The sequence below is a fragment of the Macrobrachium nipponense genome, chromosome 21 (assembly GCF_015104395.2).
Source record: "Macrobrachium nipponense isolate FS-2020 chromosome 21, ASM1510439v2, whole genome shotgun sequence".
NCBI classification, from domain to species: Eukaryota; Metazoa; Arthropoda; class Malacostraca; order Decapoda; family Palaemonidae; genus Macrobrachium; species Macrobrachium nipponense.
The window spans coordinates 67,201,787-67,208,560 of NC_087212.1; the positions used below are offsets into that span (position 1 = coordinate 67,201,787).

The 6,774-nt window shown below is 30.1% G+C and overlaps 1 long non-coding RNA gene across 1 annotated transcript in view; it reads right to left on the reverse strand.

The window, feature by feature from the left end:
• Positions 1–816: 816 nt before the first annotated feature.
• Positions 817–6,774, reverse strand: part of LOC135197612 (uncharacterized) — a 221,381-nt gene continuing 215,423 nt past the window's right edge. The window contains exon 3 of the long non-coding RNA XR_010310634.1: positions 817–884. This is a non-coding gene — a long non-coding RNA (uncharacterized LOC135197612). The remainder of the gene's footprint in view (positions 885–6,774) is intronic.

Sequence of the window (6,774 nt, forward strand, 5' to 3'; positions counted from 1 at the left end):
TGACTGTATTTAGAGCATCGCTTGTCCTCCAACTACCTAGTTATGGATACAACTCCTGGCAGAATGAAAAAAATAATAATAATACGGCTTTAAATATTCTTCGTATACCCCCAATGAAGAATTTCATCACAATCTCACAGACCAATCATTTAGTACTAAGTTCAAATGCCGTTCGCTATCAATGTCCTTTCATCATACAAAGTTAGACTATCATCCTCTAATCTTTTACTGAGCTCACCTTTATCTGCTCATATCAAAATATTTACAGGGAATAATAGTTACTAAAATGGCTCTATGACATTCAAATTGCCATTCTTTTTACCTTTTACAAGAACTAAAATTACATACAATTCGTGTATGCTCAAATTATCCTATGAAATATACCAAAATCAAAATAGTCCCAATGATGACGATTTATGATCAGTAAGAGAACGAGACAGGTAGGAGAGAATTTTACAGACCTCGTCAAATGTGGAGAATGGATTTTCAATGTTAAAATATTTCTCAACTCCTTTATCTCTTTAAAACTCGTCAAAAAAATCAAATCAACAAAACAGTTCTTTCCAAAAGAGAGCATCCTCTTCCCAATTAACTAACAACTCAAAAATGCATTGAAAATAAAACGACATTATTGAATAACTGCTGTAAAGCTGGCTTCTCATTTGTTCTCGATAATCATGCTAGTTTTTCATCTCTGAAACACAAAAGCCAAATAAAATTGGAAAATATTTCTGGAAAGGTAAAATATACCATGGAAAAATAAATGCTTTTAGCTATGAATGAAAGCAGTTACATACCTTATGATTCTTTTTCATCTCCCATGTTTAGCAAATCATTCGAAGTTGAATAGTGAATGATTCTTCCGTCAATGGCATTGTGCTTTCCTGGCGAAAAAGAATTAATATTTATTCAGAAATAATTCATTCTATTCTGAACCCCAATTGGCATAGTGTAATTATCTTATTTCTAAATAACTTACATAATTCCTGGCATTAATACATTACATCACATATTTTCTTAACTTATTAATTCCAAAGTAAGGATAAACGTCAGACGCTCTGCCAGATTGTTATGCAGTCACGGGTTTAATGATCACAGAAGTCTGGACATAAGAATCAAAATAAAACTTTTTCCCGGTTGAGGGCAAAGCAAAATGGTGGTCAGTATTCCAACTCCTTGATAAAGGCTTAAACTTTACACGGGCTAATTGTAAGAAGCTGGCAAGAAAACCTACTTAAAATGTCTTTTTAGGTAGTTATCATAGAATTTTAAGATGCAAACTGTTACAGTAAATAAACAAATATAATAAAAATCGATAAGCTGAAGAGACGATAAGCTGAGATGATAGTAATATCATTTAACAATAATCAATGCAAAATAGAACACGAATATAAATCTATCAAATTCTGGATGCCCATTTTTAGGTTAATCAATTCATAAAATAAAATTAATCTGGGATCTAGGTTAGCCTACCCTGGTCTGCGTTATGTGATACCATATTCATTATGATAGAGTAATCGACTGATCTGAAAATAGAGACCAAAAAGACACAAGATATAGGAAACAGCCATACAGTTCCTTGCATTTGGGAAGGAATTAACAAATACAATTAATTACACGAAGGTTTAACCTACAAAATAAAGAGGGAGAGGACAGAAATAAAAGAAAAAAAGTATTACAAAACCGGCTTGCTTTTACACAAATAAAGCTTAGCTTAATCGAGAATAATCCCTCTCAACGCTAACAAAGGTCGTCACATTTGAGGCTGGTTTTCAGATAAGGAACCAAAATGACGCAAAGGGCATTAAGAAGAATTGCTAATAATATTCAATTGTTATTTTCAAATTTACTTCACACTTCTTTTGCAAAATAGGGCTCAAAAAGTATACAGACCTGGACTTGTGAATAACTTTATTTGCATTTATTGGCTGCTTCAGAGTAGAGCCTAAGATGTTTTTGTTAACCATAATACATCATATTATTATACCTGTATGGGAGCAAACAATTCTATGGCATTTTCCCATAAAGTATACAAAAGAAATCGGACGTGCTCTTGACTGGCAGGTCTATGGCCGCATATCCCGACTACACTTTCATTTTAATCAGTACACAACGGCTGAAAAGTTTTTTAATAACCGAAATTACGCCATCAAAAACAAGATAATAATATCATTAAATAAAGACCATTTCATCTGTATACTCATCACTAACCAGGAATTCAATAACAGTAATTTCATCTACTTCATACATAATTAACAATAATAATGTTAGTAAAAATAGACAAATTATGTGAGCAACCTACTTGATGCTTATTTGAATATCAAAGGCTTTTTGAGGCTGATCCCTCAAATAAATTCAATTATTCGTGAAAAAAATTCTTTCATATCTTGCCCATGATAATATATAAATACTGAAATAATGAACGAACTGCCTCCATGAGAAAAATAACTAGATCCTGTCTCATATAAGAAAACTTAAGTTTCACTTTCCGTTAAAAAAAGATGAATTTAAACTCTGACTTGTTTTAATCGAAGGGTTTTTTATGATTATTGTGGAAATTTGCTTAATGATCAAAGACCTGACTTGCACCGCACGGAGATATGAATAATTCTTTTAAAAGCAATGGCAGAAACATTCATTTAAACAGAAGTATCACTAGTGACCCTACAAAAACGGTATATTGAAAATTGCAATAATCAAAATAATATTTAATTCATTTCCTTGTATATTTCGATATTTTTTCCCCCGAAGGCTCGGAAATTCGAAAAGAAAATACTGAACAGATTCTCTTTCATGTGTGGGGTAAAAGCTTAGGTTAGCGTTAACCAACTGACCACCAAAAAGTATTGGATAGGAATTTAAAGCAGGTAACACATACTGTCTTACGCCAAATCTTTATTTCCTGCGAAAATGGACTCAACCTCGTCAAGTATTATGAATTTTTAGGGAAGAAAATAACCTTTTAACTTTTTTATTTTGTTTTTGGATCCTTGAAAGTCTTGAAATCCTAAGGGTAATAATATATATATATATATATATATATATATATATATATATATATATATGTGTGTGTATATATATACATATATATATATATATATATATATATATATATATATATATATATATATATATATATATATATATATATGTATATATATATATATATATATATATATATATATATATATATATATATATATATATATATATCTATATCTATCTATATATATATATATATCTATATATATATATATATAATGTATATATATATATATATATATATATATATATATATATATATATATATATATATATATATATGTATTATATATACATATATATATATATATATATGTATATATATATACATATATATATATATATGTATGCATATATATTACTTAAAAAAATTATGTTAACGTCTTCCATTAATTTCATGTTTTCATATGTTTTCTGATCTCGCTTAATTTCAAGACCAACGTGTTGAAAATGGCCTCCTAATATATCTTATTTATTAAAATGCCATCATTATATCCAAGTTATCTGCTTATATGGCGTATCCATTGTGATAATAAAACATAATGAAAATTCAACTTTATTTGCATTCGTCAGGAAAACTGTTATAAAAATAGATAAAAATCCGAGTAAGATATTTGATTCCAATTTGAACTCTGGAGGTTTTCATATCAGTCAGGTAATAATGAATCTGAAAATTTTTATTAACAAAGTTATTAATTATACGAATATTGAAAAGGTACTGGAATTCCATATTAAATCCTTTATCTGAAAGCCTGATAAATATATCTCTAATAATCAATGAACCTTTTTTTTCGCTGGCTGTAAATAAATTTCATTTTTATGAATTTCTATGTGCAGAGCTTCATTTCAAAATTGCCAGGTTTTTTCTTTTTAGGGTTTACCAATTAGCAATAGTTGATAGTCTTCTAAACATGGATGGAATTTTCAGAGCATAATCACACACATCCTGTAACATGACTAAAATTATAATAATTGCAATGTCCAATTGCAGATAATCTCTAACATTATTATCATTAACAACTCAGCTTACAAAAGATTATGGTATTTGTTGGTGGTCACCTGAGATCAAGAAAGGTATATTGAGGCTCATTTTTTTCAGAACAAGGACAGGGAGCTTATATGCTTACAAGTGACTGTAGTTACCAGAGTGAGAATCGTGGGACAAGAATGATGAGTGATGACTGTAAAGAGAGAAGTTTCGGCGAGGATATTGACCGATTCGTTGTGCCTTATCTGCCGTTACTCTCACAAAGGTCACTGGTGATCAGGAGCAACGTGGCTATGAGAGTGTCTTGATGAATATGGAAGACTAAATACTGCAATATTGTAGGATGTGAGTGTTGTTTTTTCCTTCCATGAGAAAATTGTAATTTCCATTACGAAGGTGGAGAGAGAGGAGAGAGATGAGGATGAGAGGAGAGAGAGAGAGAAGAGATAGAGAGAGAGAGAGAGAGAGAGAGAGAGAGAGAGAACCTAATTCCCGTAACCAGGCGTATAATATGTAAGTAGGTAAAACAACTAACTTTGATGTTTCACTACTCGACATCTGTTGGAATGGTCACAGAATATGAATAGAATTCCCTTCCATCATTTGGGTTAGTCATCAGTGATAGCAAAAAGTTATCAAACAATATATAGCAGCACGGAAAATAAATTAGCGAAATCAACACTCACATCCTAAAATATTCAGTCTTCCATAATCCACATAACCACATTATTCCTGGCCAGCAATGACCTTGATGAGAGTAACGCCAGACAACTTACAATGAATCAGTCATTCTCCTCTTTCACTATCTTCTCGCATCATTCTCGTCCTTTAATTCTTACCATGGTAATTGCTCTCGGTTATGGGCTATTATCATATTCATTGAAATATAAGCTCCCTGTCGTTGTTGGTTAAAAAATGGAGCACAAAATACCTTTGTTGATCTCAGATGACCTCAGCAAATACCTCTCCCTTTCATGGGTTAAGTTCAGAATTAAAATAATTTTATACCTTATCAGAAACAGATCTCTGAAAGATATACAATCTTAATCATATTACAAAAACAGGTCTGATTAAGATCTTAGAAATTCACCTATGTTTAGAATTCTACCTATGTTTAGAGTTCTATCTATTCATTATCCCAAACTGGAAAAAAAAGAAAAAAAATTTGAACTGCAGCCCTGCAAATTTAAATTTATCAAAATGAAATTTATTAACATCATGCGAGAAAAGGGTTCATTGATTATTTCAGATATGCCTAATATGGAATTCCAATTTATTTTCAATATTCGTGTAATTAATAACTTTTTAAATAAAAATGTCCACATTCATTATTTCATGACTGATATGAAACCCTTCAATCTGGAATCAGTTTACTTATTCGTATTTATTCTATTTTTTCTTTCTGCCAGATGCAAGCTAAGCTGAATTTTCATTATTTTAATTATCATATGGATACGTCAAATAACAAGGCAGTATGGATATAATGAGGGCAATTTATAATTTAATTAAACAGTGAGACCATTTTCAACGGGCCTTTTCAGAAAACCAGACTACAAAACAAAACATTTGCGAATATACGAAATTAATGGAAGCCATTAGCAACGTCATTATTAATTTGTTGCAACAATGATATTTGGACTAAGTAATAAACGGAAGCTGCAATGTTCTACCAAGCATCAACCCCCTCTCCCCACCCCCAAAAAAGTGGAAGATAAACGGTTGTTTTGTTTAAATGTAATTAGTAATCTATTTCAGGTATATACCAAGAAATTAGCATACAAATGTACGTTATAAATTGTAGACGTACCATAGCCGAAAAATATAGCGGTCAGTGATGCAAATTTTGACTACATTTGTGCCCAAAATTAACAAAGAATTCCCCGTTAGGAGTTTAGCGAATACGTGATCGGAGATCTATTTGTGTGTCTGTGTTAGTTTTCTGAGATACTGGAGCACGCAATTATGACTACAATGTTACAACATCCAAACGTATGCAGGTAGTTATGAAAACAAAGTGATTGTATAATACGACATTTTAAAGTTATTTCTGGTCATTTATATTCTAAATGATATATATATATATATATATATATATATATATATATATATATATATATATATATATATATATATATATATATATATATATATATATAGTATATATATATATATATATATATATATATATTATATATATATATATATATCAATCATACGAACACAGGATGTTCAAAAAGCTAGGAGAAAAGTATGAATCCTGATTATAGTAGATTCACATCAACCGTGCATCTGATGTCTAGGCCAGTCCCTTACGACTCTCCTGTCACTCTTATTATTATTATTATTATTATTATTATTATTATTATTATTATTATTGCTGAAAACCTGTCACAAATAGATGAAAAATTGTCAAAAATATTTTTCCTTGTACCTGCATTACTTACACATACCCTTTTTGCGAAATAAAGACATGTAATTAATATCTTTTACAGAGTTAGATTTGATTTAGTAATAACAAATACTTTACGAAATTATTTTCTCATAGTTATCATATATTCTACAGCTTTTATTGTTCTATAGTATTTTTCTCCCTTCGCTGTCAGGTGGATATCCTTCTCGGGTTTGACGCAGGATTCACTTATTGAAGTCTTCTTTAAATTTAAGAAACAGACGATCAGGATTTATGTAACTGGTATAATAATGTTTTTGGTATTTTTTTATTAAGTTCCTACAATTAGAAATCG